The following is a 14,494-nucleotide window of genomic DNA, read 5'->3' on the forward strand; positions in this document are numbered from 1 at the left end:
ATATTTACCAAGAATCTTCTTCTTTTTTTTTGATAGAAACTACGAACAAAAATCACTAGCCGAGCGTTATACAACCCAATAAGGAATGGAGAAATTACCTGTATATTGTAGAAGGAGTGAGCCAAGTCGATGAGTCATCTTTCAACAAGACGAGATACACCTGATAGTACTCCCGGATTGACGTGTCATCTCCAAAGATTAAACAACTTTGTCTCTGAATTAGTAGCACCGCAAGCAGCAGAGCTCTGACAAACTGGATGATGGCGAGTGCTGAGCTTTCGACAGAAAACTGTACAGCGAGAGGAGAACTTTGCAATGCTAAGAGTGTAAAAAATGATTTGGGGTATGGAATACATGGAATGACTAGCTCATTTTAAACAATGCATGCACACATTCATGCTTTTGCGTTAATCACCTCGGAGTTAAATTAATCATGTTAGCCCAAGCATTTAAATTTCCATTCCACGTTCTCTCAAAACAGTCGGCTCATTTATTAAACAACTCCAATTGCAACACATAATAATTTAATAGGCCCAACTTTAGAAATCCCTCTTATACAAAAGAAAGTACACGCCCCAAATAAAAATTTATTGATCTAGTGGGTCTTCAAAATCAAATTCCCAGCCCAAGTAAAATAATTCCCAACTAAGAGCAGGCCCCATATAAGAAGTAAATAATAGTGGCCCAAGACCAATAACAAGTGGACCACCTTATATATATTACAATTAAAACACTCAAAAGTCAAAACAATGTACAATACTCATTTAATTCATTCTCTTATCTCATTATATCATTGTTTACTTGTTCTCGCTATATTTAATTTTAATGTAATTTTGTTGAAGTAGTTGTTTAGAAAAAAAACCCCTCTTTTGATAGTCTGGATAATGTAAACAGTTGGTTTGTAGTAGTACTTAGGATTAATTCAGTGGTCTGTGTAGATATGATACTCTTACTTTGTCTATGACTATAATTGCACAGTACATTGGGGTAGATCTAGTCTAAATTAGGATGAGTCAAATATATTCATATTTTTCTATAATTATAAGTAAGTTTTAATTTATAACCGAAATTCGATGAGATTATGTTTCAAATCCAATTTCTCTGCTCATGCACGTGTGGATATTTCAAAGTTATTCATAAAGAGATCGAATATGTTCAAGTATAAAAGCTAGCTCCCAATATGTGAATATATTAATGTGTGTGACATGAAAAAGAAAAACAAATTAAATATTGGTGTCCATAAACTCCCTCCATACCTTTTAAACCAAAAATAAAATTGGTGGGAGATCATATCATGCTCACATGCAACCATGTGATGAGGGATGGGATGGTTTTATCATTTTGCCCTTTCTAATTTAACCTTTTAAAATATAATGCCGTTGCACCTCATTTTGTTTTCTACATATATTCTTGTTATTATCATAGACATTTAATATGTATCAATATTAAATAGTCTCTATATATAAGAGGTTGGTCCAGCAATTGAGCACCACATGTGATATGTAGGATCAATTACAGCTATTCATATCCTAATTACGCCAATTTCACTCAACCAATGAGATTTAAGATTTTTTTGCTCAAGAATTGGTCCCCACTAGGATGCTACTTCTTAAATAGTATCAAATGTCGGGGATGCTAATGCCATGATTTTTAATCTACGAGTACGATATATAATTACAAAAAAAAATATGAGAGTGTGCTAGCAAAGTAGCGGAAGACGTGTCACCTTCAAGTGTGTGGCCGCTGACAGGCTGTTGTTCATTCTTTCGTATCTCATTATCTATCAAATTTTCACGCATATCTCCACAACTCTTCCTCTACTTTTCGTTATATACATACAGGATAAATGAATTGTGGAGTATGGAGTATTAGATGTTAGGATTGTCGATATAAATAATCGGATTTTAAAATAAAATTGTGATTAAGCATTTTTGATTTGATATAGTAAATATAGTTAGTAATTATATACGGTGTACAATTCTACCCCTTGTTTCTATGTGTATATGCTCCTGGTGTTAGGATATGATTGGACACTCAAATATGCGATTTATTTGCATTAATAAAAATTGTACCATAAGATTGAGCCATCCATATATCTTATCACATTAGTGATTAATTTGCATTATGTGGATGTAAATGTTGAAAGTTGATAGTTGTTACGGGTAGTTATGATGATGAGGTAAGTAGTGTAATTTTGATGCATATATAATTATATATATACCCCACAAGCACTCACAATAAAAGCAGACTACATGTGGGGAAAATTGGCCTTGTTTGTGAGTGAACCCTACTTTGCTTCCTCTCCTTCCTCTATAAAGCTGCTTTCTCACACACACACACCTTGTGCTATACTGGTCCTTCAATTCTCACTATGTATGGCCATGCCATTTTCATTTTCTTCCCTCTCTTCTTTCCTCCATTTCTGCAAATTATACTACTAGCTAGCTAGTTGATGCCTTGAAGAAGCATTGCTATTACTAAGCCCACTTCATGCTTTTCCACAGCTTTCTTGAACTACAAATTGCTTCTCTTCTCTCAAGAATTGGGGTTTTATACAAGTTCAAGAAAGCTGTGGGAAAACATGGTGATTGTAGGCTACCTCTCTCTCCACCACTGCCACAATTCCACATTTTTTCAGAGGTATATTTTTGATATAGTGAAACCTATAGATTTATAACATGTTTTTTGTATATATAAAATTAGAAAAATTAGTGATGATGGGTGAAAACTGGAGTTTAATTGTGGCAGAGAAGATTCCCTGCAGCTCTTTGTTTCCTCTTTGTCATCAATAATTGATATATACTTGATCTTGTTTGCACTTTTGTTTTTTGGCCCCCTCTCCTATTTCATACATTTCTGTGGAAATAATTAAAAGGCTTCATTTTGTCACCTACTGCAAAAAAAATAAATTTTCAATTCTAACAATTATTTATCTCACAGTGAAAAACTCACGTAACACACTGAAACCCACGTAACTATATGCAGAGGAGACGTTAATGCTCCCTTACATTCTCAACTGGCACTGCAACTACACAATCATGACTCTTATTTACTCAATCTACCTCTTATATACTTGCATTGCTTCACAAAATTCATTGTATAAAGTTATGATTATTTTTTCAATTAATTGGCAACTATAATGATTGCTTCATGCATAATCTTTTGAGATGAGTTTAGACAATTATAACTTGTAAGTGTTGTAGTGTATTAATGCGTGATGTATATTTGGCTAGCAAAAATTCGTTAAAAACTTTTATCTTCTCTCATACTTTACTCTCTCTTCCTCTCACTTATTGTTAAATGACTTGCTCTTGATAACTTTCAGTTCCTACTTGTACCAATATATCTTGATTACTACATCATTTATTTCACGGCATTATGGACTTGTGTGCAGATTTCTGTTTTTGCAATATTTCATATCAGTTGCTAACTACAGTACTTTAATCTTTGCTTCTTTGTTTGAGTTTTCAAAATGAACAACTTGAGTCGAGTCCATTAATAATCTGTGCTTTATCATTCATCTCGTCTGCATTCAGTTTTATTTTCTTATAGTTTTCTATATTATTTCAAGAGTTATTGTTAAGATTAAATGTTGTACAATTATATATATTTCTATGTTTTTATTTTTTAAATGATTCAATGACATATGTTTAATATGTCTGTACATTTTCACCTTTTCTTGGTGCAGAAAATGAGTTGGAAGTAATAGTTTAAGTTTCTTCCATTCCGTTAAAGTGGTACTTTTGATAGATATATATGTCTTTGCTGACTATAAAGATATGGTTTGAAATTTTAATTGTCTATCTTTTGTCCATTTATTTTGTACTCAGAGGCAGCATTTTGATTGATTGAATAATGAATTATTGTTGTTGATTTTCTGTCACTAAGCTAATTAATTATTTACGTATAATCATATCTTCTCTCGTGAAGATATTAGGTCCCTTAATTTGTTGCTCACAGTACATGTGTAATTCTTGAATAGTTAGCTGCGTTATCCGTCGATTCTCTACTTTTTTTTACTAGTAATAACTTTGTAGATAGTTCATAGATCCTTAAGAAAAAAATTTTGTAGTCATTTTTGTCTCAATTTGTTGTTTTCAAAATTTCGAAAACTACATATGTAGATGTAGTATGGTCCATCACAACCAAATACTAATATATAGATATAATTTTTGTGAGGCTTAATTTGGTGAATGACTACAAGTTGGATGGATGAGTAGGTGTGACAATGACTCTATGCTATCGTTCCAAACCCATTCGGCCGGAATTATTGGCTCTCCGTCGGCATAATCCCACGTCATATTTCACCGTTCTATCTCAAATTAATTTGCCACTTTTTATTACACTTGTCAATTTAATTATATGTGTGAAAACTAGCCAAGCTAATAGTCTATCAAGTTGTATGCACGGAATAATTAAATTATACTATTAAATTGATCATAGGTTGTATGCATTCATAATACCAATAGATCAAAGAGAATTTAGATGTTTACAAGCTGTCAAAATATGTTTTATTGCTCACTTTATGTAAGAAAGAAGTGAAATTGGAGAGCTCTATGGCTTTATTTGGTGGTTTCCTTGCTAGGTTTGTATGCTTAAAAGGATTCCATTCTCTTGATGCATATGTATGCTAAATTACTATTTATTGATCAAGAAAATCCTTGTTTTCACTCTTATTTCTTATTGTAACGATATATGTATAACTGGTGTTCTTCTTATTGAAGGCTACATGGTTTCAGCTGTTTCTTTCTTCAGAAAGATTAGGTGGTTTATATTGCTTGTACTGCCTATTTGATTGAGACACAGCTGTTTAAGCCACCTTACAAAATTTATTCGTCTTTAGGTCAGTATTTCACTTGCTTCTAGCCAAGCCTTTTGGGTTATGCTTGAATATTTGTGCTTACATTGCATGACAGTTGTTAGATTTTTTCGTTTTATAAGTTTCTTCCCTGCTCTGAAGAATATTTATGGCTGAACCATCAGTAACTTTGAAATAAGTACTAGTATAATACTATTTTAGTTCAATTAATTACTCCATTGCCTTCTTACTGTTAGTGTATATCTAACGGCCCTTTCAAAAGCACAAGCATAGATGAAATGCAACTACATATTGTTGAGATCTTAGAAGTAGTGAGCACATTTTGCTAGTTGTGGGAATGTTTGTGTTAACTGAGACTGGATGACTTCCACATAGCTACATTTGATGTGTTTATGATCTATATATTGATATGTTTGGCGTCTTTCAACTATTTATGCTCACATTTGTTAATTTCTTAGTTAGCAAAGGTATAGATTTTAGTAAAAATTGATTATGGAAGGATCTTTGAGCGTTGCTGGCAATTTAGTTTGAGGGTTTCAAAAACTTTCAAAGAAATTAACATACGCATCTCAACAACTTTACTCGTGATTTTTTTAATTTTTTCTTGTTTTCTTCGCATATTGGATTTTGTTTGAGAGTTTAGTCAAGGTACACCCGGTTCATGATGGGCAGCCGGAGTAGGCAAAAATGATGAAGAAATTGAGGGCTGGTATGATGACGAAGAACATGGCCCACAGGTAGACGTATGTGAGGAAGGTGTTGCGGTAGCAGGCACAGACAATTCCCTCCAGCAACACCACCATGACAGCGATGCGGATCAGGACGAGCCATACGCCACCGCCTATGATCGGAGGAAACTCGGAATGTTGATGAGTCTGATTAGGTTGTTGTTGTCCTTTCCTATTATTTTCTTTTCATTTTTTTAGCAAGTTTAGTTTATGAATGAATAAGGTATATGGTTAAGTAGGCCAATAATATATTGCAGTTATTGCACTAAAAATCGTCATATCGACCAATTTTATGATGCATAACAATTTGATATTATATACATTTTGAGGTAAATGCAATGGATCGTGCATCCAACGAGGGAGATACTAGTTTAAATTAAAATTCCAACTAATTACGGAGTAAACAATGATCTTGGATGACTAACACAAAATAGTTAGACATCAACTCCAACTCATTAAAAGGGCCAAACCTCACACTTTGCTTGGTTGGACAAATTTCCACTTACTTTAGAGTGAAAAGGGAAACTAAATATCTTCTTCAAAAGCAAAACTATTAGGTACTGTCTATACTATCATTTTCACGCTTTAATAATTAAGATAAAAGACATCTCTAAATTTTATACACCCTTTATTAAAGAGATTAGCAATCTATCATAATAAAACAATGGAAATAATCAATGATAATTCAAACCAGGATTTCTTTTAAAGTTGTAATCTTTATAAAGATTCCTCTTTTCCTAACCTTTTTTTCTTTATTAATTAAAAAATTTTGTTATCGTTGTCAGACAGGTTTTAGGTAGTGATTGCGTTGAAATATTATAAAGCAGAATTTGGACCTTAGGCCTCATTTTCAATATACAAATCGGCCCACTACCTAAAAACCGGGCCCACCACTCTTAAAAAATACTTGCAACAAATAATAGAACTACCTACAAATAATAGCTGTATACCGTACTACTACTAATAGAACTAACTACAAATAATCGGATTATATCGTACTTGAAAGTAGAGTACTGCATGTACGGATATTTGGCTGCTCTTCATACGCTGAAAGGGTTTTGCCCCCTGCTGCTCTTGTATAAATAATTGGAAGTGAAAAGTAAGTAGTGATATCATTTTATATGATGCTTTCCTAATAAATGAGATTAATGTTCTATGGTACTCAAGGACTATTCTATACTCCCTCTTTCCCATCCACCCATTTGTTTTTCGACATAAAATTTTGAAATATACTCCCTCTCCTTTCCTTGTTTAAGTGACATTTCTTTTTCGCACGGAGTTTAAGAATAGTGTGTAAAATGGATGGCGAAAAAAATAAAAAATAAATAAAGTAAAAGAGATTTAGAGAGAACAAAATAAAATGTAGAATTACTTTTTATCAAAAATAGAAATAACTCAATTAAATTGGAACTTTTTAAAATAAAAAATAACTCTGTTAACATTGCACGGTAGGAGTACTCATTTAGGTGAGATATTTTAAAAGAAAAAATATGTCACTTGGAATTGGACGGAGAGAATATTTCATACCAACATAACACATATTTGAAAATTGTACAAATAATACTAGGTTAGCGGAGTGTTTCTAGTATCCAAATTTATGCATAACACATAAACTGTTATGAATCACTATTTCACTATGTTTTTTATTTTGTCATAACAAATGGGTTCATTTCTTCATATAATAAAAAAGTCAAACTATTTTCCGATCTTCATTAAATATTTCATGGAGTATTTTCTTACTTGGGACGGATTTCAATAAATAATACTCCCTCTGTCCATGAATAAGAGTCCCGTTTTTCCATTTTAGTCCGTCCATGAATAGGAGTCCCGATTCATAATTACCATAAATGGTAAAGAGACCCCACATCCCACCAACTCATTCCACTCACATATCATTTAAAACTAATATATACAAGTGAGACCCCTATTCTACTAATATTCTTCTACCCACTTTTCTTATCATTTCTTAAAAACCGTGCCGGATAAAAATGAGACTCATATTCGTGGACGGAGGGAGTAAATGTCTAATAGAAGTATCATTTTTTCTGATTTTCATATTCCTTAACTTATTATACTCACGATTACTATAAAAATAATATCTAAAAATACGGTACACATTCCATTAATTTTTTCACGAATTTTTCATTATAAAATCAAACAATTTTTCGTACATTTAATAAGGCTGTAATATATGGTGACTCATGGCGGAGACTTGAGAGAGAGTCTCCTCATTTTTTGGTGGTGGGAACAGAAATATGGTGGTGTCACTTTCACAGCAGCCAGTGGCCTCACCACAGATCCATAGTTGAATTGGTAAAATGATAGCCTCCGCCTTTGAAATAATAAAAATCAACCCCAGAAGATGAAAATCTCCCGTCACCCAATCACACCTCTACATCTCATTTCCTACAATGAATAAACACTCCATAATTCTCTTTTCTATTGAATTTTTCAAACTCCCTTCTCTCTGTCTCTATTATATAACACGCACGCTCGAATCATTCCCGAATTCGTGCTGTTTTTCTCTTCTTCCTTACCTCCATTTCAGAACTCGCCCGAGTAGATGAAAAATTACTATGTCTAACATTCCAACCTCTCTCTCTGAAGTCTGTCTCACCCTTTTCCGCCTAGCCATGTCCGTCGCCGATCCTTGGCCCTTCTCCTAGAACTAACTACAATTCCCCTTCCCCCCAAAAATATCTCACCTTTGATTTTTTCAATTTCCCTAAATTTCTCAATTCTACTATATCATGGGCAGAATACGAGGTTTCTCGCTCAAACACCGCGTCGCCACAATTTTCCGGCGAGGTTTCCGGCGTGGATACCGCCGCCTCGGGAGCAATCCGGGTCGGGTCGAACCGTTGTCGAGGCTGTTCAGGTGGATCAACGCGAAAGCGAAGGCGATATTATGCAAGAATATGGGTCGATATATCCGGGTCGGGCAAGACGAGATACCGAAAGGGTATATGGCGGTTTACGTGGGCCAAAAAGAGGGCGATTTTGAGAGGATTTTGGTGCCGGTTGTGTTTATAAACCATCCGTTGTTTGGGGATTTGCTAAAGGAGGCAGAAAACGAATTCGGGTATAGCCATCCGGGTGGGCTGACTATACCGTGTCGGATCTCGGAGTTTGAGAGTGTCCAGACCCGGATCAAGGCGGGTCAGTGTACCCGGAAGTTGCTGTCGTGGAAAAAAACGCATACCGGTTTAATGGAGTCTAGAGTTTGATAATTACGATTACCAAAATACTTATTGCTACTTGTTAGTTACACGATATTATTATTTTTACTTTTAGGATCGTTTACCATTCCTGCTGTATAGATGAAATTAGGTAATTCAGATTTGTTTTGTGAGTAGGAAGTTCGTTATATATATATATATTCCTTGTTGATTTCTGTGACATAACAATTATGAGATTTCAATAATTCTTGATTTCAACTCGAGGATATGATTCACCATCTCCCATTAAAAGACGTATACTTTTTTGGTCCACACAATCTATTTTTGGCGTAGATTCCATATTAATTTTACATTTTAATATACTAAACTCTATTTTTTAGTCTATATATGTATGAACATTTTAAGTCAATACGGCGTAATATTCCTCCTGTCCTATTAAGTAAAACACTTCATGGAAACAATGTTATCTTTGTTTTTTTATCTTTTGCTTATTCTATCTTCACTAAGTTGCAAAATAATATTCTATAAAATCTCATGCTAAAAAAACAAATATTTCATTATTTATTACTAGAACTTAGGGACTATTATGTTTCCTAGCTTCATGTCCTAAGAATTTTGAACTACTCCTAGTACATAAATAAAATTACAATCATAAATGGGACTATAGCATGTCAACATTTGTGCAACTATAACTTGTGCAACACCCACGAGACTCGAGAGTCACCCAAGGCTTAAGCCACCAAAAAAGAGATCCCAAGATCATAACATGAGCATGCACAAAAAGCAAGGTCAAGCACAAGAATGAGTTCAGTTTTGCTTACCTCTTGGTCATTTTTTTGAGTTCTAGCTGCCATTGGAAGCTCTTGTTCCTTGTTGAATCTTGGGTTTTCTCTTGGCTCTAACTTTATTCAACCCATCTTCATTCGTTTTGGTGAGAATGAAATTTTGGGCACCAACCTCGATTCCAAGTGCCAAATCTCCAAAATAAGTGTTTATTCTCGAACTCCCAATTGGTTTGAAACTCTTGAAAAGTGATTTTATTTCTTATGTTCCAAACGATCCACATAATCACATTGAACATCGCTATCCTAAGCTTCTTATCAAACTTATGGAATGAGGACCCTTTCCATGTTTCGGAGCATACAAGCAGTTGTTTGTGAAGATTATATCAATATTTCATTGCTTGCAACAATGATACCATAAGCTACTCGACACCTACAGCTAAACATAACGTGCTCCATTGTTTTTTGCTCCATATTGCAAAGAACATACTGATCACCCCCAATTCTACTCCATCAATTCTTGGAAGTCTGTCCTTAGTATTGAGTTTAATATTTATGTTTTTTTTTAAGAATATATTAACTTTTATAATTAGAATGATGATATTTAACACACCAGTGTGGTCAAAATGTTGTTGACAGTGTAATGTTTAAGACTAGAAACTATGAAACTTATTTAACTATTTCTGTTTCAAATTGTAATTGTAGAGGATTAATTTTGAACTTTAGCCATTAATTATTTATAAAAGTAATAGTTGTATACCGATCTTGGTAGGTTAATTCTAAATATATAGTTAGACTGTTAAACATTAGATCAAACAATTAAATAGGCTGAAAGTAATAGATTAACTAATGCCATTATTTTAATCGCTGGGCATTCAAATTAAGAACTTGATCATAATCCTAATTAAATTTTCAATCTTCGTTGTGGAATATATAATTAAGTTTAACAGATCAACAACAACTTTTCTCACGACATAAATTATTAGCGATCATCACTAGTGGTACACCCGCAACACCCACTCTCCTCCTACTTTCTCTAGAATGTGAAATTAATTACATATGTGTCTATATTCCTTGCAGTTGCACCTTCAATAATTTATTTATCTGTTACTATTGTAAGAGTGTGTTTCATTATAATCTTAAAATAAAATTTAATAATGAGAGGAATGATATACTACATATCTTATATGAGCTTCTTATATGAGCATCACTTTTAAAATTTTCAATAACATTTTTTTTTTGGTAAAAAAAACAGGCAAAGTCCGATTACACACTAACGAACATAAGAAACACGTAATCCATCATTCATCAATCAAATACTAAGACTCAAGGGAGGGGACTTTAAAATATGGACACCTTTATGAAAGTTATATGCGTAATGTGACAGAAAGTCAACATCGAAATTTCCTTCCTTGTGCACGTGACGGAGCACCACTGAGTCAAACTCATGTAATAGACTCTGCACTTTTCGTACTATAGATCTGCAATTGATGGTCACTTCAAAGTTCCCATAATCATGGACACACCAATGAAACTATCACTCTCCACCTCCAACTTTTGAATACCCATATTCTTTGCCAATTGTAGCCCATGAAATAAGCACCAAATTTCGGCAGTCAAAATAGAACAACACTAAACTTGCGTCAAACGAGAGCGATGCTCACATAAAGAGCTCGCATAAGATATATAGTATATCAATCCTCTTGATATGAAATTAACTCTAGATACTTATAACTAATTTATTTGAAACTTTAGATACTTAACAATTAACACAGATCTATAAATTTTATATATTTATTCTGAGCCAATTCTACTTTGCAGGCTAATTAGATAGAAATTTTATCAAATTAGAAATTTTTAATCAACTCTCTTAAGTTAGCAAGTTATTTGAGTCCCTCCACAAATTTCAAGCTACATTAAGATTTATTATCTTGATTAAATTGGCTCCAGCCAATATATCACCACAGATGTCTCAATCATGAAAATATGGCTTAAATGGTGGAGAATCTACGTTGAGGATAATCAACACCACATCTCATCATACAACAACACACACTCGAATATTTATGGATTCTCTGTTTAGCATTTACTGATTGTATTTCACACGGTCACAAGTTCAACTTCTACTTAATTGGGACACTTTCTCTACCACTACATATATTTATAAGGAAAATATTTATCATTAATTCGTCTCCACAACTCCGTGAAACAAGAAAAGCCAGAAACGTGTTTTATTCTGCAAGTTGGAGCAAGATTATAGTAACTGCCTAACACTATCTGATCGAATTATGTTCGAAAAATCGTTAATTTTGACACGCTTTATTAAATTTCTAACAATAAACGATTTTAACTAATTGTCTATTTGAGATATTTTTAAATAACAAATATTGTCTAAAGAGTCGCAGAGTTTTGTTACATCACATATATTGATATATTCTGATGCCATGTGTGATTTTACGTGCCACAAAAAACAATACGATAGAAATTTTATCAAAATTATAAAGTATAATTTCGATTTTTCTTGTGTATAGAAATATCTTGGTTTGCACGACTTTGATATTGTCATATTTGTGATATTTCCAAGTTAATTAAGGGTCACTGTATATGGAAGGCAATACGGAAATATTTCTTGTAAACACAAGAATCTAAAATTCCTATACACCGATTGGAAAAATATTTTCAAACATTTGAAAATGTCCACTTAATGTGATAAATGATAATGAAAAAAATTCAAAAGTATATACTCCCTCCATTCCTTCATAGTTGAGGCGGAACTTTTCGGGCACGGAGTTTAAGAAATGAATGTTGAGTGTATTAAATAAATAGATAAAAAAGTAAGAAAGAGAAAAAGGTAGAGAGAATAAAGTAAAAAGTGAATAAAGTAGAGAGAATAAAGTAAGAGAGAGAAAAGTAAGAAAAATGAAAAAGTTACTATATATGGAAATGACTCAACTATGAGGGAACTTCCTAAAATAGAAAAATGATTCAACTATGAAGAAACGGAGGGAGTACAATAAGCTGGTTAACGTCAACCCATCCTTAACTCCACACCAATTAATTAAAATCGTGGATTATTATTATTATTATTATTATTATTATTATTATTATTATTATTATTATTATTATTATTATTATTATTATTATTATTATTATTATTGTTATTGTTAGTATTAGGTTCATATGAAAATATATATTGTGAGAATGAAGAATTTATTTAAACCATCGACCATGAATATATATTTGTAACTAATTTAAATGTGGTTTGATGCGATATATATATGATTCTTATAATAAAGAATTTTCCATAAGCTTACCCTCTTTTATTTATTTATTTTTTGTTTGATCACAGATGTACTGAACACATCTTTGGCGGAGTCCAACTAATCTTGCTCAGCCAGGTTTGCGGATTCAGGCCAAAGTCTTTTGGCGGCTGGTGGGATTTGAACCCGTGACACTTACCGTCTTTTATAACACATGTTGTAAATTATTAAATTGGAAGTGAAATTTATGTGGAGCTTAAAATTTGATTTGGTGCCTTCTATATAAAGTTATGACTGGACCAACAACTAAAATTCAAATATGAAGAATCGTGCAATTAGATGTTGAAAGAAGATGAAGGGTGTTTCATAATTGCTATTTTCGGGCCTTAATTGCTTAATTAGGCTCAGGCTGGTCCAGAATTGTAATTTGTTAAGTTTGAACCAAACTTTCACCAAAACTGAACTTTGATTATAAAGCATCATAACTTAACGTAATATGGCAGCATATTAACAAATTCAATATATGTTCGGTACATGCATCATAACTGTTCTCTGAATAAAAACATTGATCGCAACTATTTTTTATAAAAAAATTACGTGTTAATTTATGATGGGAAAAATGAAATTCCTCTTTTTATTTAGTCATTGTCTATATATTGAAGAATTAGTCTTTTCGTGTTTCTTTTTTCTCACTCCAATTAGGAATATTATTGGAGGAAAAAATGAAGAATAAGCCAGTGTGATTATTTTAATAGACAAGTAATAGAAAAGAAGGAAGGATGGTAAATAATATAGTACAAATGCTAAAACTGGTCCTGAACATATGTCTATTTTACGATTTTGGTCTTATACTTTATCTTTTGAATTTTTGCATCCTGAACATTTCAACTCGGATCACAATTGGTCCTACACTAACAATTCCGTCAATTTTTAAATGGTTTTAACCTGATTTTGACCGATTTTGATGGTTTTAACAATCTCATTCGGGTTAAAACCATTTAAAAATCGGCCAAAATCGGGTTTAAACTATTTAAAAATTGACGGAATTGTTAGTATATGACCAATTGTGATCCGAGTTAAATTGTTCATGATGCAAAAATTCAAAAGATAAAATATAAGACCAAAATTATAAAAGAAGAAAGAATTGGTGGTAGAAACAACTCATTCATGTGAAATACGTTAAAGAACATAATATCATCGAAGTGCAAAGGAGAGAGAAGAAGAGGGTCTGCGTAGAGCTGTAGAGTAGTGAGTTATTCACTATAAAGATGTGAATAGGAACTTTTTCAATCTTTTTTTCTGTTTGAAAAGGTTTTTTAATATAAAATTTCTTCAGTTTGATATTTAAAATATTGATGGTTTTCATGTAATAATTTCTTGTCTTTACAGTTTGTTACCGTAACTATATTTGAATTAATCTTTTCAACTGCAAACTCTTATCACAATTTGTGTGTATTTACATTAATAAATTGCATTAATATTTACTCTCTTAGTCCACTCTAAAAAAATAGTCTCATTTTGTCACTTTAGGATGTCCATAAAAAATAGTTCAATTACTAAATTTAGAAAGTTTGTCTCTCATACTTTCTACACTTTTTCTCTTTTCTCTTATACTTTACCCACTTTTCTTCATCCTCTCTCTTACTTTATTAAAATCTAATTAAAACCTATGTCATCCAAAAATAGACTATTTTTTATAAACGATTATTTGAAATGTAAAAATTAA

General features: G+C 32.5%; 1 long non-coding RNA gene and 1 pseudogene across 1 annotated transcript; both read left to right on the forward strand.

The window, feature by feature from the left end:
* The first annotated feature begins 1,709 nt into the window (after positions 1-1,709).
* Positions 1,710-5,886, forward strand: LOC125192230 (uncharacterized). The gene is made up of 2 exons (XR_007171330.2): positions 1,710-2,640; positions 4,725-5,886. It is a non-coding gene; the product is annotated as an uncharacterized LOC125192230 (long non-coding RNA).
* Positions 5,887-7,861: 1,975 nt separating this feature from the next.
* Positions 7,862-8,937, forward strand: LOC125192893 (auxin-responsive protein SAUR36 pseudogene; annotated as a pseudogene).
* The last annotated feature ends 5,557 nt before the right edge of the window (positions 8,938-14,494 follow it).

Source organism: Salvia hispanica, chromosome 4 (genome assembly GCF_029641045.1).
Source record: "Salvia hispanica isolate PSC_SH4W2 chromosome 4, Shi_PSC_v1, whole genome shotgun sequence".
Lineage (NCBI taxonomy): Eukaryota > Viridiplantae > Streptophyta > Magnoliopsida > Lamiales > Lamiaceae > Salvia > Salvia hispanica.